The following is a 27,998-nucleotide window of genomic DNA, read 5'->3' on the forward strand; positions in this document are numbered from 1 at the left end:
TGTAGTAGCTGACTCACAATCTTATAACCTCCTCCCCTCCCAAAAAGGAAAGAGCTGAAACAAAGTCTGCTTCTGATTAAAATGAAGATTCCTTAAGAGACTCTGGCGTGAACATCAAGTGTTCAGCTTCCCTTTTTGAATACCCTGCACAGGGACTTTTTAACCAAAAAGGAAAATCATCCTCCAATTAATTCATCTTCCAAATTAAGCTGGGAAATTGTATTGTAGCATAGGAATAATTTGATTGGAATAATTGTATGCTTCTGCTTAGACAGGGCTCAATTTGTCATTTTGTACTGTAGTCACAGTACTGCCTGAAGGGTGAAAAGTATCCTTAACAGTCCCAATGGCAAACAACTGAAACTGAGAAGTGCATATTGTTTAAAATCTTTCCCTCTTTCCCAGGTCATCAAAATAAAATAAAAAAAATAAATAAATAAATTAAAAAAAAAAGCCAAGGTGCAAGAGTACCATGAAGAAGTGGTAAAAAGACATCTTTCTTTTTAACACCTCCAACATTTTTGCCTTTCACCATGAACAAAGGATAAATGTATCTTAAAGCTGTATGCTCCTGTAGCTAGTTTAATTTGCAGAAAATATTCTTTTAGAAAACTAAGGCTCAGCACAAACTATGTGCTATTATTTTATCTATTATTTTATTTCAAGTGATTTTTGGCACAATAATTAAAACACAGAAATTTAAATAATGTGGAATTCTTAGTTGAGAATCACCATCTCCTAAGCGGCAAAGAGAATTTTGAAAATCCTTACCACATGTTCACAAATTACTAACAACTTTCTTCAGATCTTTATCCACCAAGAATAAAATTTCCTATACAGAATTAAAATCTGGTTTATGAATTTATCTTATGGTAGACAGATTGTGCAACACACTGAGAAAAATGAATGAATTTGTCTGCTTTTAGTTTAGGCTTTTAAAAGCCATAGACCATGGACATCCTGAACATGACTGTTCAAAATAAAATAAACACTAATATGTCTTTTAAAATGAGAATTTAATAATACTGCCATCAAAATTTATTCTTTTGCCAGCATGGAGAGATAGGTGATCCTTCCTGTCTTAGCATCTCTGAGACTGTACTTGGAATATTGTGTCCAGTTTTGGGTCCTGTAGTACATGAGATCTGGATATATGGAAAGAGTCCAACAGAAGGTCACTGAGATAATCAGGACACTGGACCTCTTCTCCTACGAGAAAGGCTTAGACAATTGGGAGAAGAGGAGGCTCAGTAGGAATATTAAAAAAATGCATAAACACCTGAGGGAAGGGTGCAAAGATGGAATGAGACTCCTCAGTGATACCTAGTGGCAGGACAAGAGGCAGTGGGCACAAATTAGAGCACAGGAGGTTCTACATAAACATTAGGAAGATATTTACTGTGCAGGTGATCAACCACTAGGATTGGTTGCCTAAACAGGTTGTGAAATCTCCTTCATTTGAGGTGCTCAAAAGCCATCTGGATGTGATCCTGAACAACTTGACCTGGGTGGCCCTTCCTGTGTAGAGGCTTGGATCAAACAACCTAAAGAGGTCCCTTTTAATCTCAGTCATTGTTTGATTGTGTGATGCATGGCAAAGGTAAAACAATCTAAGTGAAGAAACAAATAGTCAGAGACCTTTCTGAGGAATCATAAAGAAGAATATTTCAAGCAGTATTTAAATGAGGAGACAGGCATTCATACTGGCCTGTAGTAACTACTTCTGATTTTTTTGTTTGTTCTGACACTACATACCTATTTCAACAAGGTATTTCGGGCTTGTAGAGTATTATTTCAAGAAGAGTGAACAGCAAATGGAGACTTGGCAAGTTCATCTGACAAGATATTGTTTATGCACATCACAGTGAGGATACAGAATATGACTACACTGACCTACTGCTGCACAGCTTTCAACAGAGCTCTCAGCAGTTAGGCACTGATGGTTAGCCATCAGTTAGCCACTGATGGCTGCATCAGTGGTAAACAATTTAAAGAGCATAATTAGCATTTTGATCCATTTCCTTGTCTCTTCATTCCTAGTTTATTTCAATAGCCTATGATACATTTATTCAGGCATCACACCCCTTATGCATTAGTAGTAAATAAACATTTTCAAATTTGGGGATTTTTCACACAATTTGTTACATGTATAAAGTGACATTCACTTGAAAATGCTGAGCACATTATTGTGGAAAAACATAAGGCTGTGTAGTGAAACTGAGAGTATATGTCTTTCTGGTTTGCCCTTCTCTTCTCAGTCCTACATGTACAATTTGTTTCAAGGTATTTCAAAATAAATTTGCTTCCAAACATCTTTGGATGTTGAGACACTGCCTCCAGTTTCTGGTCAGCAAATTCTTTGTATATCTAATATTTGCCTTGTGAAGCAATTGCCTTCTTTCTATTCTCCAGAATCAGTTGTTGAAGTAACTCTTGCAAAATATCCAGAAACCTAATTGCTTATTTCTAGTCTTTCTTTAATAAACAAACAAACAATCAAATAAATAAATAGAAGTCAGTATTATTTCTTACTTTAAAATAAAGTGCTAACAGTTGTTAAGGTAGCTCTATGCTGAGAGTGATTCCTGTAACAGTGACAAGTATTGCCTCACTATACCCTTGCATTCTTCTGTCTTCTCCTATCTATCAGTTCTCTTTTGTTGTCCCTTAATTTGTAAGGTCACTGTAATGAAATGACCTTATAGTTTGTGTTAAAATATATAGTAGAAGGGATGATTACTAAAAGCACTGAGTTTTTATGTGATATAGTAATGAACAAATAGATAAAATCTTAATAATGTAATCCCTCATTAAAAAGAAGACAAATGTATTTTTAGAGATGAGCAAATGAGCTGCCACTAATAATTTCCCAAGAGTATGAAAGAAATAGGGACCATATTTCTGCTCCTGTTCCACTCTTCAGGAAGTATTACATCTTCCTTCTCACTTGGATTGAACTGTTTTAATAAAGACTGATACTTAGAGTAATGAGAACATCAATTACAATTGTAATAAGTAGGCTACAGCTCTTAAAGCATTATTTTCCATTTAGCCTTAATGAAAGTCAAGATATTCTTGTAGACTAGGAAAAGATTTAACTTTTTGGAACAAAGTTGTAGAGTACTTTGCTTTGTTCTAGAATTGTCCCAAGTTTAAACCCATCACCATTTGAAACTAGAGATTAATTTCAGGTGTCCTGGTAGTCTGACTTGGTTTTGAATTCTCTTCATTATAGTAAGAATAATTTATTATTAATTTTGACAAGTTCAGTACATTACAAAATAGTACCTTTTGCTGCCTAACAGTTTGTGAGTAATAATAGGTAGAGTAACATGTTCAAAAAATTGGCCTCTGGAATTTAGTGAAGCATATTGAGTGTTGATGGAAAAAAATAAAAGACTAAGGAAAGGCAAAACAGCAGTGTTATGAAGTGTTTATCTATACATGGACAGAGATGATGAGGATAGTTTCTGTTCCAGTTCGCATATCTAAAGAATAAGAATAACCTAATTTTGAAACAAATTAATAACAACAATAACAAAACAACTTGAAATAAGCAAAGTCTTACAATTAGGGACTTACAACATTCCAAAACATGTTGACAAGGTACATACTTCTTAAATAGAGATCCTTAAGACCACCTCGTATGCTTACTTGATGGGTTTTTTTGTTTTGTTTTGTTTTTTTTATATTGCAGGACTTTGACAAAGTGACTCCTGAGGTAAACAGTTCTCTTTGTCCTTTAAAATACTATGCAGAATAAAATATACCAAAAAGAAATTCCTTTGGTGCAATTAGTTGATGTCTTTGCTTGTGTTTATAAAATCAAGCAAACAATAACGGAAAAATAGAACAAATCATGTAAGCTTATCAAATTCATTAACATGAATCTTCTGAAATACATTTCTTATCTCAAGCAGAGGCCTAACATGATCATGCGACTTTTGATTTGTGTGCTATTGTTATCACTGTCATGAAATTTTTCTCCCTTATAAGCTCCTGTCCTTAATCTTCCTTTAATCTTCCCCCACCCTTAGCAAGTTTGCTGATGATACAAAGTTGGGAGGATTGGCTGACACACCTGAAGGCTGTGCTGCCATTCAGCGAGACCTGGACAGGCTGGAGAGCTGGGCAGTAAGAAACCAGATGAGGTTTAACAAAAGCAAGTGTAGAGTCTTGCAGCTAGGGAGGAATAATTGCACGCACCAATACAGGTTGGGGAATGACCTGCTGGAGAGGAGCTCTGCAGAGAGGGACCTGGGTGTCCTGGTGAATGACAGGTTGGCTATGAGCCAGCAGTGTGCCCTCATAGCCAAAAAGGCCAGTGGCATTCTGGGGTACATTATAAGGAGTGTGACCAGCAGGGTAAGCGAGGTGATCCTCCCCCTCTACTCTGCCCTGGTGAGGCCTCATCTGGAGTACTGTGTCCAGTTCTGGGCTCCCCAGTACGAAAAAGACAGGGATCTCTCAGAAAGAGTCCAGCAGAGGGCCTGGGGCATCTCCCCAATGAAGAAAGGCTAAGTAAACTGGGTTTGGCTTTGAGAACAGAAGACTGAGAGGGGACCTGATCCAGGTCTATAAATATCTGAGGTATGGGGGGCAAAGTGGCGAGGCCAGACTCTTTTCAGCAGTGTGTGGAGACAGGACAAGGGAAAACAGGCAGGAACTGCAGCGTAGGAAGTTGCGCATGAATGTGTGCGAGAACTTCTTTACGGTTAGGGTGATGGAGCAGTAGAACAGGCTGCCCAGGGGGGTTGTGGAGTCTCCTTCTCTGGAGATATTCAAGACCCACCTGGATGCCTACCTGTGCAACCTGGTGTGGGGAACCTGCTTTGGCAGGGGGGTTGGACTCGATGATCTCTGGAGGTCCCTTCTAACCCCTATGATTCTGTGATTCTTAAGGTAAAGAAAATGTATTTGTAACTAATAGCGGTGTAGCACTGAGTGTTAGAAAAAGATTGACTGAGCAGAAACCTTCCTATTTTCAACTATACATTTGTTCATTTGTACTACTATTTGTCTCACTTTATTTGATATAACTGATTACTAGGAATACTAATGAGTTACAATGCTGCTGCTCTATCTCCCTTCAAGAAAAGGTTGCATATGAATTCATTTTTATCTCCAGTTCAGGCTCCACCCAGTGTGATATACACTTGGGTATATTTATAACACACAGTGGAATAATTACAAGTATGTATGGATGTATATATGTTATATTTATATGCATATTCAGTGTGTATGCTTGTGGGTTTTTGTTTGTTTGTTTGATCCTGATGCTTAAAATTTATTGTTTGTTTTTGTAATATGGATAGAGCAGTGGTAAAATATTCCTATATTTGCAAAATAGTGGACTTAGTCCTATTCTTGCTACTTTTTACAGTTGCAGAATTTCACATGACTTTGGGCTGCTACATCTAACAAATATGCCAAATGTAATCATACTCTGGTTACTAGAGCTAATGTCTAAAATGTAATATCTTCAGTCAATTAATTAGAAATATATCAACAATAGCCTTGCTAGTCTAATGCATGCCTAGCTATTTTAAAAGCTATTACTTGTCCTTGAGAAGTATCTTCTTTAACATGTCTTGATATGACAATTGACCAAATCATACTGACTTGTATTGCGTATTAACACATTAACAGCTTCATGTGTCTCAACTAGTCATCCAGTACTTCACTTACACGGAAGACAATTACTTAGATGTTATGAAAGTGACATGAATTTCACTTTATTCTAATTCGGTCATTATTTTCTTCATTTTGTAAATATGCTATTATACCATTAGGGAAAGACTTCAAACTGCTACAAAGAATTGCCACGGTAATTATCTGTCAGTTATACATGAATAAAATAGCTTAAGAAAAATTATTTTTTTTAGTTATTAGTGCTTTCACCTCTCTGTATTTTGATCAGTGTAGCTGACTGACTAGAAATCCAGCTATTGTTATTGTTTTTTTATGGTGTACTGATTATTTTAGGCAGTGTATTAACACATATCAGCTGATTCCAGCATTTTACTAGTGCATGTACCGCTTTATGGAAAACTCCCAAATGCCATTTCAGTTTGCAAAGACCTGAGTTTTCAAATCTTGGTAAGCTGTTGGCAGAAATTTATAGATACTAAAGAGATGAAACATCTTTTAACATATCAAACTGCAATATTTGTTTCTCAAATGCTATCTCTAATGTTAACATCATGTAGGAATATAGAGAAAGGCAGGACAATTGTTTTTAATGAGAGGAAAGGTCAAAGTTGAGTGATGAGATTTCCTACAGTGACTGAAGACAAATGGGAGAGCCTTGTTCAGCCCTCAAGCCAAGGGAGGTAAGTCGAAGGATGGAAAGACATAATCTGTTTTTACAGTCTTAGGCTGTAATGTACTTTTGATTCATATTCTGCCTCTGAAGCCATACTAATCATCAAAAGACATAAGTGATTGAATGTGGAGAAATACAATCAGACTTCTTTTTGAATTTAAACCAGTGTGACTACTCATTCTCACATAATATATTCTGAATTTTGTCACATATAGCTACCTATAAAAAACTTATTTGCTAGTGGCTGTGAACACACAAGATGAGACAAGATGAGACAGCCATCTTTTCCGTTTTCGATCCTGGTCCATCAGTATTTTCAGAACTGAGCAATTGGTTATCAATCTGCAGTTTCCCAAATACACATGCACCTGGAGCCAGTTCAATATTTCTAGGTCTAGTTGAACAAGCCTGTTTGTATTCCCTGCGTGCTAAGAGTCAAAGAATTTTGGAAACATGAAATGATTATTTCACTTGCTTCTGTCAGTTGTACTACATGGAGATGAACATGCACCTTCAAATACTTCAGTTATGTCCATTAGGAGATAGAGAACTAATTTTTCCAGTTGAAGTTCATTGGAGTTACTTTACAGCTGGTAGTGACATCTAACCCCAAAATCTGTGAGGGCAAAGAGAGCATCACCCACACCATTCCCTTCAACAGGGCATAGCTCTGTAGGGAGGGACAAAATTCAGACTGTGGGACTCAGCCCCACAATCTGAAATTGTGGGGCTTTTGTTCTGCGGAAGTGACATTTTGGAGTGCCAGTTAAGATACAGATACAGTTGGATTCTAGAAGATTTTTCGTATTTTTTCAGATGGAATACAGGGAATATTAAAATTAAATCTGGGACATCAGAAAGGAATAAAGCAAACTTAAAGGAGCCTTTTGGAGTTTACTCAAATACTTAAGTGGTATCATGGATAATGTCACACTGACACACACAGAGAAACTCCCACAGGTTCTCCATAGGTGATTAATCCTTTAAAATTTCTCCTAAGTTTGTGTGGCATTTTCTCCTCTTGTGAAAGCATAGCTTCTAACTAAATAGAAGTTGGTGAACATTTCATAAACACAGGTATAAATCTTCCTACTTTTTTTCTCTCTATTTATTACAAGAAAATGAAGTAGGAATATCTATGTCTTGTTTTCTGAATTTTGATGAATTATATTTTGTTCTATTTTACAAACTATTCTGCTATGCATTTACATCCTACTTCAGCTGCAGTATTTCTGAGATAAAGAAAAATTGAAATTTTTTGTCTGAGATATGTCTACTTTCTGCAGTTTTTCAGGAACTTCAAGCATATATATGACAAACAAACAAACAAATAAATAAACCAGCAAATATGCTGAGATGCCAAAATATTGTTGGGCCAATAGTTGGGATGCACTGCTCTATATACAAATAAACAAATGCTTAGTTTTAATTATAGCTTTATTTAACTATTGCTACAATTTATTTTTAACATAGTTTGCAGTACTTAAAATTGACTTAAATAAATTATTTATGCATAAATATTTTGCTGACTAAAAAGACCATCATATGCACAGAGGAAAAATGGAAATATTTGGCTTCTACTATTTGCTTTTTATTATAGAGAGGTAGCAAATCCAATTACAAGATGTTTGATTCACTGGGCAAATCCTACTGGAACATTTTCTTCTCTGCATGATACCACTTGGTACTGAAGAACCACTTGTCAACGTAATGATGTGAAGGATCACATCCTGTTATTCACACTTGAATGTTTGCCAGAAGATTTTCATGAAAACAATTAATGAAATGTTCCAAAATTCTCTTTAGGTTTCTGGTTCCTTTTTTTGCTTTCATTCATAATTATTTGTTATAGGTATTAATAACTAAATGAATTCCCCTATCCCATGTTTTTGAGGAGATTTAAGCCCCTCAAACACAAAACAGATAAGGACAAAAAAAAAAAAAACAAAAAAAAAAACAACATAAAATAAAAAGGTTAGGCGTTTCAGTTAAGCTGATGCTTTTTGGTGTATTTTGAGCTTTTGCTAAACTTGTGGTTATGGCTTTGTAGTCAATTTTCCACATAAAATGAGCAAATCAGAAACACCCTTAAATGAAATCATCCAGGCCACATCAGTGGGTAAGTAGAACTAAATCAGATTCAAATGCTTGTATTTGAGGAAGAATTCCAGGATACTTTGGTAAATAAAGCAGATAATTCTGAAAATATTCCCCCATGAACAGTTAAATAACTTTACCTTCAAATAGCTTTTTTTTTTTTTTTTTTTTCAGTAACTAATGTTGTGCTCTGTTTATTATTTAAATACTGACAAGTTAAATAAAGTAGTGAAGGTTCCCATGTAACAGAATGTTTTGTATGTTTGTTTGTTTTTGTTTTTGTCTTTTTTTTTTTTTTCAGTATAAACCAGCAAATTTGCTCTGATATATAGTATAAAGATAGAATTTAAATTCATGAACAAACAGCATTTCTTGCATATCCATATGAAAAAGAGACAAACCCACGCTGTTGAACACACGGAAATCCTGCCTTGTGCAACATGAGAGTGGGTGTTATTTGGAAAAATGCTGCAAGAACACTGAAAGAATGCACCTTTCCTCAGAAGAAGTTAAGTAATACAAAGAGTATGAAGAACTGAATCTGTCCTCCTTTAAACAGAAGAAATAATTGGAGGAATATTTATACTTTTCAGATTCAGGATAAATTTATATGGAAATTAATTAATTGACAAACTTTCTAAAATGGTTATTCTTTCTTAGGTTTTGTTCCCTTTCTATAGTTTTCAGATGATGAATCTTCCATTGCCAGCAAATTTGAAAACTGTGCGGAGATTTTCCCATGTAGTTCTTTAATGAAATAGTACTTCATGAGATTCACACCAACACACGTTAAAACAAATAAATAAATAATGAAATAAAATCCTAAAAAGAGAATGCCTTTTTTTGTCCACTGATATTTCACACTCCAAAATTAATGATGTTAAACTATATTTAAAGGTTACTCTACAGATGCTTCTAAAAAAGGAATGTCTGCTTTTCCATAAAGTCTAATTTTCTCCAGTCTTCTTGCTAGCTACTTAGTACAGGTAATGTACCTCATCCTGTAAACTGAGGTGGGAGGTGGGGAAATTACTATTTGTACTTCTGCAATCATTCAACATAGTTAATGCCTTACTTGGAATTGAATTAAAATATCTTCAGACATTCTCATTATATATATATATATATATATGTGTGTGTGTGTGTGTATGTATATATATATATATATTATTTATTTATTTATTTTCTAATTCTAAAAATCATTAATCAGAAAGTCAGGAACACAGCTGGTATTTTTGTTGAAACTTGCAATTTAAATGTCATTGTTTTGGTTATACTGTGTTGTTGCATTCTTTTTCTATTGGAGAATTTAAAAATTACCAAAGACTTCAAGAACACCGTGGTGAACATTCTGCTGATATTATTTAAGCTAATTAGTGTCATTAGTTGACATGATTACTTATCTTCTGGACTAAAACTCTTTGCAGAAAAGAGCTGAACAAGCAACTGAGGATGGCAAAATATTCTGCTGTTTCACCATGGTTTCTGTTCTGCATCTTTAACTCATCATTTATTCATTTTTTTCTTCTAAACAGTTTTTACCTTACTATGACATTATTTTTCCTCCTCTTAGCCTATTTTGAACTTTTCTTTTATAGGAAGGCGCTGAGGCTCCCTACTCAATCATTTCCTGCTCTTTTAAAATATATTCCTCAGTTTGCACCTAAAGTTTACGAATTACGTAGTTACCCATCAGTTCTGCCCCCAAAAGTGAAACTTATCTGCAATGTTTACTGCATCTTTAGACAAGATTTTAACTCTATTGAATCTTTGTGTGTTATTATCCCCCCTTCATCTGTGTGAGGAGCCCCTGTTGCTTCTAATGCAGATTATTTTGATATTTGACTTCACAGAAGCCTACTGCAAAAAATTATCTGTCTTGCTTTACATTGTTAAGTCAGAATCACTGTGGGTCATTCAGAAGGTAATTTTGTTTATTTCAAGAATGCTTTAGCTTTTATACTCCAAACTCAGAATGTGTCCTATTTATGTGATATATTACTATAATGTGAAAATACAGAAATCAAAATATGTAGGAACTGAAAAAAAACAGTGCAATAGTCCCATGTCTAGCAGAAAGCAGAAGTAAATATTAGGTACTTTCAGTTATTTCAAAAGAATATAAAACCTCTGGAAGACAGCATTGGTAATTTGACATTTGTACAGTTCATTGCAGGGTAAAAATAGATTCTCCAGAGTAAAGGGGAAAATAAAAAAGAAAAAGAAAAAAAAAAGAGGATTAAGAAAATTACAGTCAGAATTGTGATCAGGCCTGGCTGATGAAGTGACATAACACATATTATCAAAAGAAGTTTTGCTGTCAAGAAAGGAGCAGAGTTTATGGAAGACAGAATCCACCTGAGAAAATGTAAAAGATACATGAAAATCTGTGTAGCAAAGCAGAAGACAGAAGGCTTGGGAATTAACCTACGGAAGAAACATGAGGCCTTTGCAAATAGCAAACTTAGCAACAGATGATGCATGTTTGAACAGGTAACAGTACCTAGATTTCTGTGTTTCTTTTAAATAATTCCACAGATTGTGTAAAGGTGAAATACTATGTTCATGAATAAATTTTCTAATTAAAGAATGAAAACAACAAGGTAAAGCTAAAAAAAATAAAATAAAAAAAAATAAAAACTCTCTTGAGTGAAACTTGAAAATATGAATAAAAAAGACCTTCTCCAACTGATTTTTCATTTCTTCTATAATTTCTTTCTTTCTGATATGCATTAATTTTCTTAATTAGATGCAACTATGTGATAACCAAAGCTTGACATTGGAAATTTACCTTTAAAAACTAGAAAACTCTGTTTTTTTAACAGGCAAAATAGGAACAGGTCTATTTCTGCTGTGACTATTTCAGTCAATTTTATACTTATTTAGGTTGTAACTTTCATATGCCACTGCAATTTTGACTAGAACCTCATAGAGGCAAGCAAGGATCTTATTTCTCATCCTTCAATGTATATGTTAGTACTTGTGAGAAAAGTCAGGGTGTTTCTGCTAGAAAGTAAATTTTAAGAAAATCCAAGAGTAGAAGAGTAAATATGAGCAGCACTACTGTTGCCGTGTGCTTCCATGGTTCAACCACCCCCCTGTCCTGAAATCTAGTGTCGTCCCCATGCCAGGACCAAAGGCCACTCCTGATCAGTGTGATGGATGGCAAAATTGTGTTTATTAAGGGCAATTAGCACCTTATATACTTTAATTACTTCGTCAACGCCCCCTTGAGAGTACGTTTGAAATACGCACCCAATATACATCACAGGGCAGGGGACGGAACAGGGGAGGCCTTTCCACGTCACAACCCGAATTCTTGCTAATGCCTACAACACACTACAAATCAAATAACTTTTGTTTGGAATAGGCAAAAACTTTAATATGGAAAAAAAAAAAAAAAAAAAAAAAAAAAAAAGTAATTTTCAAACATTGTTTTTATATGCATTAATTGACAGAAAATGAAATTCGTAAAATCAAGTAAAAATTGTTCTGAAACTTTCTAATGCCCCTTTAAGTTTAAAGACTCTGATTTTTGTTTGTTTGTCTGTTTGATTGCATTTGACTATATAGATATTCCTTTCTGTGCATTTCTGTCTATTTAGCACATAATAATGTGTGGACTTTCTGTGATGACCTGCATGAGGTTAAGGTGCTGCAACCAAATTGTAGAAAGCAATTATCTACACAAAAGTGTTCCTTGTACTGATTAGAATGATATCTATTTCATGGATATAGCTATATATATTTCTGTCTGTGTGTGAAAATGATACCTATGACTTCTCTCGAAGTTTATCCCGTCACATGGATCCCCTCGTGAAAATTGGTACCAAGAAAGTGCTTCCAATCCACTGAACTGTGAGGCTACATTTCAGGGTACCTTTTTGTCCTGGCAACCAGCATGTCTACTTTGTAGTCATTTCCTGCTAGCCTTCCTCAGGGTCTTATGCAGCTGAATGGATAACTAACTTCTATCCGTATAAACATATGCATGAGCCCTGAAAGATGCTCTAATTCACTATAACATATTGCTTAAAACTGCCCCCAAATTAAGTTCTTACTGAAATTTGTTTGCATGGATACCTCTCTCCTTCAAACTTCATTTGCACCATTACCATTCTTTTAGGATTCCTTTAGAGCTGCTGACTATTTAATTCATTACAAGCCAGCTGAAACTGGGAAGTCCATAGCATTGCCATAGTAACTGAATGGACAAAGGCTTAATTCATTAGTTTATATAAGTGAGAACTCATATCCTGAAGACAGTAATGGTTATAAATTGTGTATGTCTATAAAGTCCACTGCTAATGGATTATATATATTTAATTAATAAATGGCAATTCCTTAATAGTGAAAAATGGGCTATGACTGCCCCAGACTCACTCAAAACTAGTTTTGTGTTGGACAGTAAGCCAATCAAGAAGCCAAGGGAAACAAAAAGAACAAGAAACTGTAGTAAAAGTAGTGCTATCCATGTGTGCTTTTTGTGTTAAGAGAAACTATGAATCATACTATTAACTTATAAATGTTTATTTTGAAGAAGACTCTCAGTCTCAGCTGCAAAACTCCATAAAAGCTGTGTAGACTTAGAGTAACATTTCACTTTGAATTTTGTAAACTGTTGAGAACAGCTAACCTGAAGTTAACTGTCATTATTCCCATCCTACTAAAATACTTTGCAGGAACACTGCTGACATAAGAAAGAAATGTAGGAGCAAAACTGAAGGAAAAATCTCTTGAAGATAGTTTTATGAATCACATCACTATGTCATAGGCAGTATGAGTTATTTAGGGGCACTGAAGTCTGTTGTATTAAAAAATAAAAAAAAAAATTAAAAAAGGAAAAAGAAAAGAAAAGAAAAGAAAAGAAAAGGAAAGGAAAGGAAAGGAAAGGAAAGGAAAGGAAAGGAAAGGAAAGGAAAGGAAAGGAAAGGAAAGGAAAGGAAAGGAAAGGAAAGGAAAGAAAAGAAAAGAAAAGAAAAGAAAAGAAAAGAAAAGAAAAGAAAAGAAAAGAAAAGAAAAGAAAAGAAAAGAAAAGAAAAGAAAAGAAAAGAAAAGAAAAGAAAAGAAAAGAAAAGAAAGAAAAGAAAAAAGAGTGGTTACATAGTTACCAGCGATACTCAGTGGGATCAAGATTGATTTCAAGAATGAAAATCTGTTGTGTTAAACTGAATGGAGAACATTTTCCAACTCTGAGAAAAACTGTAGTTTGCTTGCATTTTCTGCTTTATGCAATATCTATCATCCAGGCAGATTAAAACCAGGCTGCTTGCACAGCAACTTCATAAGCAGCACGGGTAAATATTATGAAGACCTGAAACATTCTATGGAAACTTCAAGTAAATGGATAGAACAGACATTTCAGTCACTGATGCTGTCTATAACTTCAACATTTTATAAAAGGTTTACACAATTTAATCTGCTAGATCAATGGATTTTGTAGCTCCTTTCCATGAGACTCCTGAGTTAATCGGTTATTCATTTTACAATTGTGAAAAGAACAGCCAAGATGCTTATTGATATTACAGCCTTATTTTATCCTCTACTGCTTTGTTTCATTCTGTTCTCACATTTAAATTCCAGTGGTGGCTTTCAGCAGAATGTTGATCCTGTACATTTTCCATTTTAATTCAAAGAGCAGACTGACACATATATGTCTCCCTGGGCAGAATTCAATTGCTTGTCATGTTTGTAGATTTTATCTTGAGCCTGACATTTTGCTTCATATCAGCTATCTCCTATCATTCCAGGTGGTTTGGGTCCATTAGTCAATCCTTGCCAAGGACTTGTGGAATATTTGTTAAAGGTAATTTATTCAAATGTCCACCTCTTGAGAATAGGTAAAATTTCCAGGCTGGAATGCACTGGATCATCTGTTCAAAAATAGTTCTCTAAGCAACATGACCTGAGAACATCATCATCATCAACAACAACAAAACATGGAATGTGGAGCAGTCCTGTGTCCAAAGTCTGGGATCTCCTTGCAAGGATGGAGACTTGATCGTACCATTGGAAGTAATAAAAATCTCGTTTTCCTTAGCTAGCCATGAGACAGCAGTTAAAAATATATTTTTCAGTTAACTTTGCAATATCTTTGTGTGTTTGACTGTAGTCACTGAAGTTCCAATTGAAAATAAGAAAATAGTATAAAATGACTTAATAAAGAATTTGATAGCAGAAGGATATAATCACAGACAAGCAATGAATATATCGTCACAGGCAAGCTGGGATCAGTCAACAGGTAGAGTCTCTCTCCCCTGTAGTAAGGACATCTATTGGGTAAAATTCACACATTCAGTTATGCTGAGTGCTTCCCTGTAAAACTTAGAAATCTCTATAGATTTATTCCATAATTTCATGTCTCTGTAGTTGGATGTATTATTCATGTTCCTAGTTAACCTCACATGCTTTGCAGACAGTGTATTTAACTCTGTCAATCCAAAAGCACCTGTAATCTGTCGCTTTAATAAACTGCACTATTCACTAATCTAGCCATGAGGGTTCTCATTGGGCACAGACAAATTCCTTATGAGTTGTCATTAGAGCCAATTTGAATATAATTAGACAAATTGGGCTGTGAGCTATTTGTGCACTTGTAGTCATGATAGTTCATATACTGAATACAACTAGGCTTATAGCTGAATGGGGCATCACTCAGAATCTAAGCTCAACCATTCCATGTCCCTAAGAAGCCTGAAGACAACGGGAACTCAAGGAATTTTGCTTTCTGCCAAACTTCTCTGCTCTTTTCACACAACACTTCTAACAGTGTATCAGTTGGATGAAAGGGAACAGGATGTGGAAAGCTATTCAGAGAAATAAAAAGATTTTTAACAAAAGGGAAAGAAAACAGGAAACAGATAAACAGATATACCACCACCATAAATTTATTTTGCTATCTCATAAAATAATAGAAGTCATTTCTGTTTTTTGATTTGGGATTGGTGGGGTTTTTTCTTGTTGTTGTGGTGGTGGTGTTGGGTTTTTTTGTATTGTTTTTTTTCTGTGTGTGTCATTTTAGGTAAATTAAGTTCTGCTTTTTCCAGGAAGCTCTCCTTAACTATAACATTACATAGGCAACTGTGCTAATAGTAATTTTCCTCTCATTTCCTTTCTCTGTCCTTCTCAGTACAGTATAATATTTTTTTACTTTTTAGAGATCTCCTGGAAAATGTTTTTATTAAATGAAATCCTGCAATAAAAGATTTCTGAAAGAAAACCAGTTTCTATGTGTCTTTTATTTTCAAACAGTTTTTTTTTTTTTCAACATTGAATTAAACTCTCAGCAACAGTTGATTTTAATAACAACAGTTGATTTTAATAAAAAGTATCTGGCCTGAGGAAGCTTACACTTGCTCCACAATTTGGTGTTTCAATGTTAGGAATGTATTAATCAGCTTGTACAAAGTAATATACTAACATAATGAATGGAAACAATTTTTTCTATTCAGTGTATTTACTGAAGGAAAAATACTTTCATAAAAAAAAAAAAAAAAGAAACAATTGTAAGAAATGTGCACACACATTCTCCAAAGGAAAAGGGACAAGATGCCAACTGGAACAAGGAGCAGATGCATTTTAGATCTTTTGAACCTGGCTTTCAAGGTATCCTCTGTACACAGTATCAGCTAAGCTTTCCAAATTCACACAAATATTTTTAAAAAATAGAGCAATAATATATATATTTTTAAAAAATTAACATTATCTTGGGAAAAATATTTTACCTTGAGAAAATGGGGAAAATCTGAACTGTTTCAAAGTTGAGTTATTCCAAGTTGATCAAATTCTCTGAAATGACACAAAAATATAACTTTCTCTATTAAGGGAAATAATTAAGGACAACTTTTGTCTTATAGATAAACTAATATATAATGTAATCAGAATATGAGAGAATATTTAACTGCAGATCATACCACTTTTTTTTTTTTTTTTTTTTGATTTCCTCATATGTAGATATCAAACTGGATGCTAAGATATTTACAGCAAAGATCAAGTAGAGATCAAGAAGGTTTTGTTCAAAGGCAATCTTAAAGGAAAATATGATATATTACCAATATTTTAGCAATTTAATCTATTTGGATTTACTGTGTCACTCTTGTGGAAGCACCAATCAGTTCAATATACCAGACACATAATTCATCTGCAATAAAAGTCCTTCACCTTGAATAACACTTCCTTCACCAACTATCGCTACAATATGGTTTTATATTAAAAATATATATATATATATATTTACTAAATGGTAAATGAATTGTAAACAGGCTCCTTTTAATCCCACAGAGGACTATCCTGCCCATCCACAATCCTCTTAAATCTATCATTTAAAATATTTTTGATAACAGCACAAATTCTTACTACCTTTTCTTGCTCATATCAATCACTGCAGTCAGCTTGTCTTGTTTTTTGCACCTATGAACTAATAGTTTCCTTGCTGTGAATTGAACACATGTAAAATAAATAAATAGATGGATTAACAGATAAATAGATAATATAAAAACACATCTTAGTTTGTACATTCACCAGAACAACTGAGGAGAATGTTTGAAGTGAGAAAATGCATGTTAAGGTAAGAAAGAGATTGAGATGCTTATGGCATGTTTAAGGCTTCAGCTCCTTAGGAAGTTTGTTGCTTTTTACAGCCAAGCTTAATCTATTCATATCACAGGGTTTTTTCCTGTGTAGTGTTCAAGTTTGTTGAGCACTCTAATACATTATAAGAACTACTTCAAACTTCACTACACTGAAATCCAAATGTTTGCACTTCGTAACATTCAGAGAACGTCTTCCAAAACAGTGTTTGTTTCCTGACAACAAAGCAAAGAAATGAAAAGAACTGAAAGAAAATATGTCTTTGATTTTGGTAAAATTTTCTAGCTGATATTAAATATTGTGAATATTGGCTCAATATATGAACAAGCACAAACTAAACAAAGTATCTGAAATTTCTGACTAAAATTCTTCCTGGCTTTTTCACACTTTACAGAAAGAGATCTTTGGATTGAGTTTAATTTAGTAAATTAACTTCTATACGTTATTATCAGCAAATGGCAAATTAATTTCAAAACTGGTATTCCAGTAAAAAGGTACCCTTATTACGTTTGTAATATGCAGGAAGGCTACAAGAGAAAATCTTTAATTTTATTATTACTAATATCATTATTATTAATTTTAATCATTGATCTAGATTTAGAAGAGTTAGTGGACCATTACAACTACAGAAAAACAAAGAAGAAGCAAGATATAATTACTTCATTTTTAATAGTATTTCAGAAGTTTAATATGTCAAATAAGTTTTCATGCTAGGAAGTATGTTTCTTTAGTATGTCATTAATATTACTGATGGAATATCCTTGCATGTCCAGGATGTTGTCTTATACCTTAGTGACTGAGAGCCATTTGCCCAAGGAGATTGTGAAGCCTCCTTGGAGTTCTTGAAAAGTAAACTGAATGTGGGCCTGAGTGCCATCAAATTCTGTTACCTACTCATATTTGCAGTTTATAAACACTAATGTAGTTTGCTTCAATACATGATAAAAGATTAATAGTGATATATTCATAGATCTTTGTGCAAAATTACAGATGTACATAAACAGCTAGCTGTCTACTAGTGAAGACCTCTGAGTAAACTGCTGTTGAGTTATACTCTCTCAAGGGCTCTAAGACATTGTGTCTGCAGTGCTGTGTCCCTTAATGATGTTTTTATTTCATCTGATTAGGTAGAAAATAGAGATGGTGGAGATTTTTTTTTTGTGTGTATAAAAACTACATAGTCTAACTTTTTGGTTTCACAAAACTCAAAGAAACTTGTTTGTTTTTTGTTTGTTTGTTTGTAGGAGTAGGAGGATATAAAACTTTCAGTTTGAGATTTTGGACTGATTTGTAACTAATCATGAAGTAATTTTGAACCATTTTTTTAATCCATAGGTTAACTTCATGAAGCAATACAGGGCAGGGCAGAACAACTTGCGAATAATAAACCTTCTGCAATTTGCCAGTAATGTAGAAGCAGCCTGCATGCTTGATCTTGGTGGCGTGACTGGCAGCAGGGATGGTCTGGCTTAGCATCCCCCACTTATCTCCTTTGCCCAGCTGCAGGAGGCAGGAAGCCATCAGAGGCTGCTGAGACTGTCACCTGTGGTTCTCCCTTGCATCAAGAAATCAATGTGTCTGATGGGCAAATACTTTATATTGTCTTTTACTAAAATGAACTTGCCACCACTTGACAGCATTTCAACCTTTTACACCTATTAAGGAAGGAAACAATAATTCTGTTCTCTTCTCTCTAGGTTTCTCTATATACTACCTCTGACCGTGTCCTAAATGAATCAAGAAATCAATTTGCAGCCCCTCTGCCTCAGTTAAATCAAGCTTATTCACAGTTTCTGCTGAGTAAAAATAAATTCAGCTCTTCTCCACAGGTATCTGCTGTCACTTTGACAAGGTATATCAGAGCCTTGACCAAAGTTATGATGTCCAAAATGTACCATTTCCCTTATATATTTTTTTAGCCTTACTTCTAACTCTTTTATTATTGCATTGCTTTTATTAATAATATATACATGAAATAATTCTGCTCCCAGAATCGGTGCCTATGAAACACAACTACTAAATGAGGTGGAAAAATTAACACTATTACCAAAAGAAGAAAACATAATGTGTAATAAAGTACCAGAATGCTTCCCACATGCAAGAAAGCGGTGCTTGTAGACACTATATTTGAGGGCAAGTTCTTGACTTGATTTTCATTTTTCTGCTGAGACAATTGTTTCAGTTGCAGGAAATTATTTATTATTTAATACTTTAAGGACTTAGTGTAACAAGAATTGATTATTGGTTTTGTGATGTTTTGTTAATACTGAGTTACCGAGAGCAGTTATTCATTTGGGTTGTTTGTATGTTGGTGGTAGAAGTATGCCTGATAGTGGCTTTTCAGTATTTAAAGGAGAGCTACAGGAAAGAAGGGGACAGACTCACTAGAAGGGTCTGTTGTGATAAAACCAGAGAAAATGGTTTCAATATTAAACATGATAGATTCAGAATATAAGCTTTCTGGATGTAAGGGAAAAGCCTTTTAGAGTGAGGATAGTGAGGCACTGGAACAGGTGAAAAAGATATGGTAGATGTTCTGTCCCTGGAGATATTCAAGGTCAGGGCAAACCAGACCCTGGGTGACCTATCTAGCTGTAGACATCCCTGGTCATTGCAGAGGAATTGTATTAGATGATGTTTAGGTGTTCCTTCCAACTTTAAGGATTCTATGATTCTGTGATTCTATAAGAACTAACAATCTCTGATTATGAGAAAAAAAGGTCTCAGAATCTGATCTTGGGTGGGCATGCGTGTAGGGAGAAACTACTTGCATACAAGTAGGAATATACAAGGTGGAAAAAAAAGACCCCAGAGACCCCCATGATTATGGGAATACAAGAAGGACTGTACAGAGCAGCAGCTGTGGAGCAAGATAAACAGCATGAGAACCAAGGACACCTCTAGAAAAAAAAAAAAAAAGAACAGCTCATGGCTCTGATTGGATAAGTGCCAGCATGAACGGTTAAAGACTGTTTGTGGAATGTTCTGTTGACATGTAGGGACAAATGGGAAGGCTAGGAAAAGAAAACTTGTGAAAGTATATATATATGTGAGAACTTGTAATAAACTATTTGGATTGTTCACATTTGAGTCCGTGCATCAGATGCAGCATATGATGGCTTCATCTTGGACTCTGCACAACATAGTGGGAGAAACTGTGCATATCTGCCTGATCCCCCTTTTCAATGGTGTGGTCTCTTGCAGCATGGGACAGAGGAGTCACATTGCTTGTAAAATTGCATATATTAATTGAATGATTAAAATGTTTGCACATCCAAGCCCATTCAATTTCCACACTGAAGATCAACTTGCTCTTAAGCCATGGCAATTTTTAAGACTGGCTTCTGTTTTCCTGTAATCATTAAGGGGGTAGAAATCTCTTCACGAGACTAAAAAATTGCTGAGTTAAAGAGCTGAGTGGAATAATATTACCTGTAAGGCACCAGAAAATGGTCTAATTATACAACATTTGCACAATCCTGAAAATGCTCATATGAAAAGCTGAGCAATCGACATAGTTTATATCCATATGACATTTCCAAATTCTATTTATGTATTTCATGGGTCAGTCTTTTACAAAAATAGCTTTGTGCACTAGCTATCTAATGATCTGGCATTTGAAACCAATTCAATTTATATGTTAAATTTGATGTGAGAGGAAAACCAATACACTTACCACTTTTTTGTGATGTAAGTTTGGATGTCATCTTAATTTGTCTGGAAACATCCTTCTATATTCCAGGGGTACAACAGGGGATATAAAGTAACATAAATCATTCTGGCTCATCTACCATTGGGATTTACTGCTAAAGGTAAATTTTGACTCAACCAGTATATATTGCAGAGATTCATAAAAAGAAGTACTAGCAATCTCCTAATCTTCTCCAACAGTTTTCTGCATCTCATGAAAGAGTGAGAGATCAGTCACTGGAAGACGAAAAGGGCAGTAACTTAAACTAGCACTATTTTCCAATTTACCGGAAAAGAGCTGCAAATCCTTGGACTAGAGCCTGTGCAGTAGCAGGGCAGCTAACAGCCTCAACAACTTCAGCTTAAAGGAAGTGCTAAAACCATCATATTTATATGTATATTAAAACAAACAAACAAACAACAACAACAACAACAACAACAAACCAACACCAAACAACAACAACAAAACAGAAAAAAAACCACTCACGCACCAGTTAAAAATTCAGTGACTTTAAATAGGTTTTATCTCTGTTGTCCAAGAGAAAAAATGCACAGAGACTGTACCTATTCCTATTACTTGCAACACTGAAGGATAAAGATTCCAATTTTTACTAGTCTAGAAAACATCCTTGGGCTCAAGATTCCTAACACTGTCACAACAGCTGTTGAAAACAATCTTGTCTTTCAACACTATACAGGAAAATCTCTCTTTTTGTAGAGTTATATATTTAAAAATTTATTAATTTTCCTGGTCTTCTTAAAGTAACTCTGACACCACTGAGATCATTGTACTAACAGTTTAAATGGGAAGGAATTAAGGGTCCTCTCTTAACTTTAAATAAACAGGTACATGATTCCTGTACCAAAAAACAAACAAACACAACCCACCAAGAAGAATTTCAATTGATCAAAAAACAACAACAACAACAAAAGTTGGCCAAACTCCATTAAATATAATTGCAATTCATTCACTTCTCAACTTTCCAAAACTAGACAAAGAATTTTTAGAATATTCTAGAATATATAAACCTTAAGCACTACTTAATTACAGTTCCTCTGCTCAGTTTATGAACATTTTTGGCTGTTTTCTTGAAATTTTGCGAGTGGGTTTTCTTTTTCTTTTCATTTTTGTTTTGTTTTGTTTTGTTTGTTTGCTTGTTTTTGTTTTTTAACTAATATGCTTAATTACCTTGTGTAATTAACTCTTAAGAAGTCAGTCTTGTTCACTGAACCAAACCAGTATGAGAATGAGAGCAGTGTGTTTTTAATACTTATTCATAGAAGTATTTAATATATTTTAAAAGTTACAAAAAACTTTACACATAAAATTGTTAACCAAAGCTAAACTTCAAGAGCTTAAAATTGTTATTTTCATTACCTATATCATCTATCACTGTCTTAAAGATATGTAAAACACTTAAAAAGTGTTTTTTCTCCAGAGAGATTTTATCCTGATTTTACTGAATCAGAATAATTAAGTTAGTGATTAGTCATAATGAATTCAGTTTTGTTTGTTTGTTTGTTTGTTTGCTAATTACTTTCTACAATTTACTATAATAGGATGTGGTTTGGTCTTCACTGTGTCAGAATTCCTTGTAAAAGTCAACCAGGAAAGCATCAAGTGACAATTCACTCTTCTAATGTTTTGTTAGTAATTTTGCCACTCAGTAATTGGAAAGTGACAATAGTAGGAATGCAAAATAAGTTTATCCTTCACAAATTTAATATTGTAGCAGAATGAGATATAATTGGCAATTTTAATTCAATTATTACTATGCTTTTATTTGTAGCATTCATTTTCAGACACAGTCTTTTATTATGGTGTTAGTTTTTTTTTGTTTGTTTGTTTGTTTGTTTGTTTTGTTTGTTTGTTTGGTTTTTTTTTGTTTTTTTTTTTTTTGTTTTTTTCCAATTGAATATCCATTGTCCTGTTGCTTATTTGAATGTCTCTAATTTCATTGCCTCAAAAAGAGTTTGACAAAACAGCTGTGTCAACTCTCCATCTAAAAAGTTTTAACTAAGTGTATGTCCCTTCTAGTAAGGCTGGGAGTAATGTCCTTTTGAAACCACTTAACAGTTGCTGCTTGTTAGCACCAGCAATTGCAATTCTTTTTATACTGCAGGCAAACATACTGTGGAGAAGAGGTTAGTGTATCTGTGTGTCCAAGCATAATTATGTTCCCATCTCTGTCCCATGTGGTTTTATTGACACTTCTCCATCCTCATTAACTTCCTCTGTAATGGATATCCACCTTGTCTGCTTAGCAGAGCTCAGAATGAAAGCTTCCACAGTACTTATGGTCCTTCTGGAGAGGATAACTGACCACACAGCACATGCTTGTTCATCTTCAGAAGCATGCATTTTTCTGGGGCGTGTATGTTGGAAGGATGCATAAGGAAGACATTCTGTTATTTCTTCTGCTTAGCATTGTGTAGGCTCAGAAGGACTCACAAATATAGTTGAAATAGAGAGACAATTAAGAGACAATGATGGAATAATTTTTACTTTCTGTGACTTGTAATATAAATACAACAAAAATGATGTTTTTTTACTTACAGCAGAACTAATACTCAAGCTCAGAATTATGTATTTTATTGCTAGATCTACTGGTAAAACTACTAGTTTGTAATTAAACAGATTGTAAGTAGACAAATCTTTCAGACAAGTGCTGAACAAGAATTTTCCATGTGTAATTAAAATCAATATGATGCAAAGACTGTAGAATGAAACAAAACAAAACAAACAAACAAAAAACCCCCACAATGTTAAAGAGTTATAAAGGATGGGGGAGAGGAGTGGGGAGGCAATGGTGAAAAGCTACAGGTAGCCTAAAAGATGAACAGCATGAAAAATCTGTCTTGTAGCATGTTACATACTGCCTTATTAATTCAGTATCAAAATGTGTTGGTATTGCCTGATGGTTTAGGTTACTAATTATAAATCATTCTGAAACAAGGAGGCAATGTCTTGTTTTTAAATATTCAGTGTTCTACATGTTCTGAATGTAAAATATGCATTAAAACACCATAAATTATATGAAATAAGGCATAAATCATCACATTTGTGCTCTAAAAATGTTTGGATTTCCATGGCAGGTCTGTAATTTTATTCTTTGATTTTAAGCTTCTCGTCACAGTATACTTTGTGGGCAACCCGCTTTTTCTTTTTCCCTCCTCTTTACTTAAAAATGAATCCAGCAGTGAGTTTTCATTGTCTTCTAGCTCTTACATCAATGTGTTATTCACACTGTAGGAAAGCATAAATTCTAAACTCCAGTCACAGTCCTGTCTTTATTCATTTTATGTAACTGCTTGGTTCAACACTTCTAGCTGGAAAATACTGAACACTGAAATATATCTTTAGAACTCTCAAAACTGAATCCACAGACCAATTTTTGCACTAGTACAAATGTATCCTCCTACAAATCAGTAGTAGTTCATCTGAAATGTTTTTTAATCTGCAACTGTCCCTAAATTACAATTTATTAAAAAGTAATGACTTAATCCAAATGCTATTTAATTCTATCAGTTTCATAGCAAAATAATCTGTAAAAGTGAATGAACTGACAGATATTTAGCATTTTAATAACCAATGAACGACTATTAAATATTTCTGGGCTATATTTTAATGCATGCATCTCAGATAGAGACTAGTCAAAGATTTAAGCATGAAAAATAAAAACTATAAATCCTAACAACATACTTAAGGAAGAAACATACAATATAAATATTTTGGTAGAATATGTATTGCACTACTTGATGAAAATGTTGTTCATTGACAAATATCCATTTTTTCATTGAAGATCCAGGAAAAGTAGAAGATATTATTATTATTATTATTATTATTATTATTATTATTATTATTATTATTATTATTATTATTATTATTATTTTGTGATCTGAAACATTTTGCAGTTTCTAGATGTAGAATTATAAAGAGTAACAAAAAAATTATTGCAAAGCTAGGGCTAAGCTGTAATTTAAGAAAATCAATTCTTATTGCTTCAGTAAAATGGAGAATAGTAAGAGAAGAAGTATTTCTAAAAGTATTTCTGAGTATTCCTGTAAGATAATAAGCATTTTCACTACAAGCACTGTAAGTACATTTTAATGGCAATTACTGGCATGAGCGCAGATGAAGTCTTCACTGACAATCTGTCAGTGCTGGGGCTCTTGCAGAAACAGCTTGATAACCAGCATGAACACTTTAATGTGCAAGTTGTGCAGGCATAGTAATGTTTTCACCTGGTAAATCCAACTTAGTTAAATTTCAGCAGCTATAAGAGCTAAACAACAAACTCAGAGGAAACAGAAAAAGTTGTTTTCTCCTTCTAGAAGTTTTTGGTGGCTCCTGTTTTTGTCTTTGTCTGTCGTAGATTTTGGATTGGAGACACCTAGATAATTATTTTCAATTTGATTTTTGAAGATAACAAAGAAAAAAATATAAATATCTTACCTATGTAACCAGAGGGCCTTCAGGGTTTGCAGAAGTGAGTATAAAAAGTCAAATTAAACAACTGATGAGGAGAAGTAAGAAGTTCTTTGTAACTTTACAGATCCTTGAAAAGCTTTAGGAGTTACAGCTTCCTGCCAGTATAAGTCACTCCTGCTTTTATTTTTGAAAACTCACAGTACGACACTGCATACTGCATGCTATTTTGGGTGCCCTGAGTAAAACTATGAACACAGGCACTTTTGTGCAAAACATCATAAGGCCTCTCTGATGTTCATTCAGAGTTCAGAATTAAAATGCAGAAGGCTCTAGCAAGCAAAATACAAGCTGATTTTCTTTTTCCTAGTGGAAAAATAAAGTACTCCCTGGCAAGTAACCAAGGTGGTGGGAAGGTAATTCATTTTGTGTGAGAGTATTTTGCAAGTGAAAAGGATATGCCCTCTGTTTAGAGATTAGTCAGGGAAACAAGCGATCAATTTAGAGTAGTCACAAAAGTTAGTGAAAGAAGAGTTTCTGAAATCCACTTTTTTCTCTTTTTTCTTTTTATTCTTTTTTCTTTTTTTTCTTTTTACCGTTTTACACTTGAGCCTTTTTTTTTTTTTTCCCCCAAATAATTTAGTTTCAAGAATCATAAAATCTAAACAATGAGAAAGAAACTAAAACAATAATGCCCAACATACAGTTGAATGTGTTTTCTTTTGTATTTTGACAGCTTTTATTTCAATTGTCTATAATGGATGTTTTTCTATTACCTGGAGCTGTTTTTTTTTTTTTTTTTATCATTATTATTTTTTAACCACTCGAAAAAGATAAGGAAATGGTATAAACATTACTAAAAATAAATTAAAAATATTGTTCAATAGGAATATATTTCTTTCATTGAAATGAAATTTTATGTTAATTAAATTTAGGAAATTTTGAAATACAGTTCACATAATGTATTCTCCGTACTTTCCCAAAAAGACATTAAGGATACTTTGGGACTACACAAGAGATCTGGATTACAGTAACACTTCTGTAATGATTGTGGTAGATAAATTTATGGTAAGATAACATTAGTGCAACACAAGTGTTACTCTAGGCCAAGAGGCTTTCTGAGAAATCTAAAAAGTTGAAATAACAAGCATGGTCTTTTTCCAGACTTAATGCATCCTGCTAATGATAAAACTATCTAAGTAAATAAAAGCAAGCAAGCACAAACAACATTATAAGACAGTTTAGGAGTTTTCCTATATGCTCTTTGTGACTTCAGGAATGACTTCTCCTTTCTCCTTCCTTACTCAGACTAAGAAGTTTTAGCATCTGTTCCTTTGTGGAAACTGAGAAACTTTTATATGATTATTTATCACATTTTTTACATATTTATTTCTAAAAAGGAGGGAAAGTAAGTTCAGCTCTGCATATCTTGCTCAGACATTCAGAAATCACGACTAGAACACAAAAGACAGCATTTAAGAAAATGGGATTCTTCAGAATATGTAATACATTAGTCTCACTGACTTACTAGCACTGCAGACTAGGTGACATATCATTCTCTAGAGCAGGATTAAGTAGAAATAGGTGAAAGAAAAGGATAAAAGCAGTGCTGACAGTTGTTAAACAAGGTGTGTTCATTTGCTGAGCATGCTGTCTTTTCACATGATGTAATAATGTAAGATGTGCCATCTGAAGGGAATAGAACAGAGCAGTAGGAAAGAAAGCAAAATGAAAGTAAGCGTTTGCTGAAGAGATTATGAGGCAAATTAGACAGCATAGAGAAGGAGACTTTTAGCAGGGTACAGTTAGTGTGCAGCAGTGAGGACAAAAGAAATTAGCTATGTAGTCTGCACCTTAAAAGAGGCATACAAGAAATCAAAATCCAAAAATTGTGAAAAAAAAAATATTTCTCAGTGAAAAATACATACATACACAAAGTAACATTCTCATATGATATACAGTCTCCTCTTTGTCTAGGCACCTGTTTGCAATAGGCCTTTTTATATTAACACTGAAGGGATATAATTTTGACTGATCCATACTGATGAAAACATCTACCCTGTTAGTTGTTGTGTTTGTTTGTTTGTTTGTTTTCCTGGCCTTGTAGAACATGTTGTTTCCTGCAGAGAAGAATCAGCAATATGGCAACTTTCAGCAACCAGCATCATTTTGGCTGTTGACACAGCTTCCATCTAAGGTATATTAAAAGCTTAACATCATCTCACTCATCTGAGAACATCTGTTGCTCGTTGCCAGTGGAATTAGCAATGCAGTCAGAACAAATGGACAGCCCAGTTGGTAGGAAAGGTGTGATGAGCTTTGTGATCACCTCAGTAAAATCTTGCTGGAGGCTTGGAAAAAGTTGAGTGAACATTAATTTATCCAAATAAATGAATAAGTTAACATAATGCTCCTGGAAATAAACTTTTCCCACAGATCTGCAGAGAGGATGGCAGCCACTTTAGCTAAACATCATACAGACTGCAAGTCAGAATTCAGTCATAAATTATTATAAGATATGGTGAAGAATAACAAAATGTATATTTTTTTCCCATGTGTTTAACTGTGTAGCCCTCATACATTTTTATTTTTATTTTTCACATATGTGGACAGCCTGCTACAAGAGTTAAAAATAACTGTTCTATATCTGCAGTTTATAGGTAGATATGTTGGTATGAGATTTTATACTCATTCACATGTAGAAAAAATAAACAGCAAGGGAGAGGAATATTACAAATGTTAACCACAGGATCACGAAGGAATAATACGGAGATAAAATCTATAGCTATGGTTGATCAACCTATTGTTCTGATCCATTATAATTTCTTGGGAAAGGAAATGATATAGACATTAATTTGAGAATTAGTC

The 27,998-nt window shown here is 34.0% G+C and overlaps 1 protein-coding gene across 5 annotated transcripts in view; it reads right to left on the reverse strand.

Annotated features, from left to right (window-relative positions):
- The window catches only part of LOC140248443 (cadherin-19-like), a 95,116-nt gene that overhangs the window by 30,348 nt on the left and 36,770 nt on the right, over positions 1-27,998 (reverse strand). The window contains exons 1-2 of one of the 5 annotated variants that reach the window (XM_072329181.1): positions 25,158-25,327; positions 16,147-16,210 (exon numbers count right to left, since the gene is read on the reverse strand). The exons of 1 other annotated variant lie outside the window; for it this stretch is intronic. The gene's annotated coding sequence lies outside the window, so the exon portion shown is untranslated. Of the gene's footprint in view, positions 1-16,146; positions 16,211-18,688; positions 18,700-25,157; positions 25,328-27,998 lie in introns of those variants that run through there. 3 more of the 5 variants (XM_072329183.1, XM_072329179.1, XM_072329184.1) reach the window with 3 other exon arrangements.

This window comes from Excalfactoria chinensis, chromosome 2, assembly GCF_039878825.1.
Source record: "Excalfactoria chinensis isolate bCotChi1 chromosome 2, bCotChi1.hap2, whole genome shotgun sequence".
Taxonomy (NCBI): domain Eukaryota; kingdom Metazoa; phylum Chordata; class Aves; order Galliformes; family Phasianidae; genus Excalfactoria; species Excalfactoria chinensis.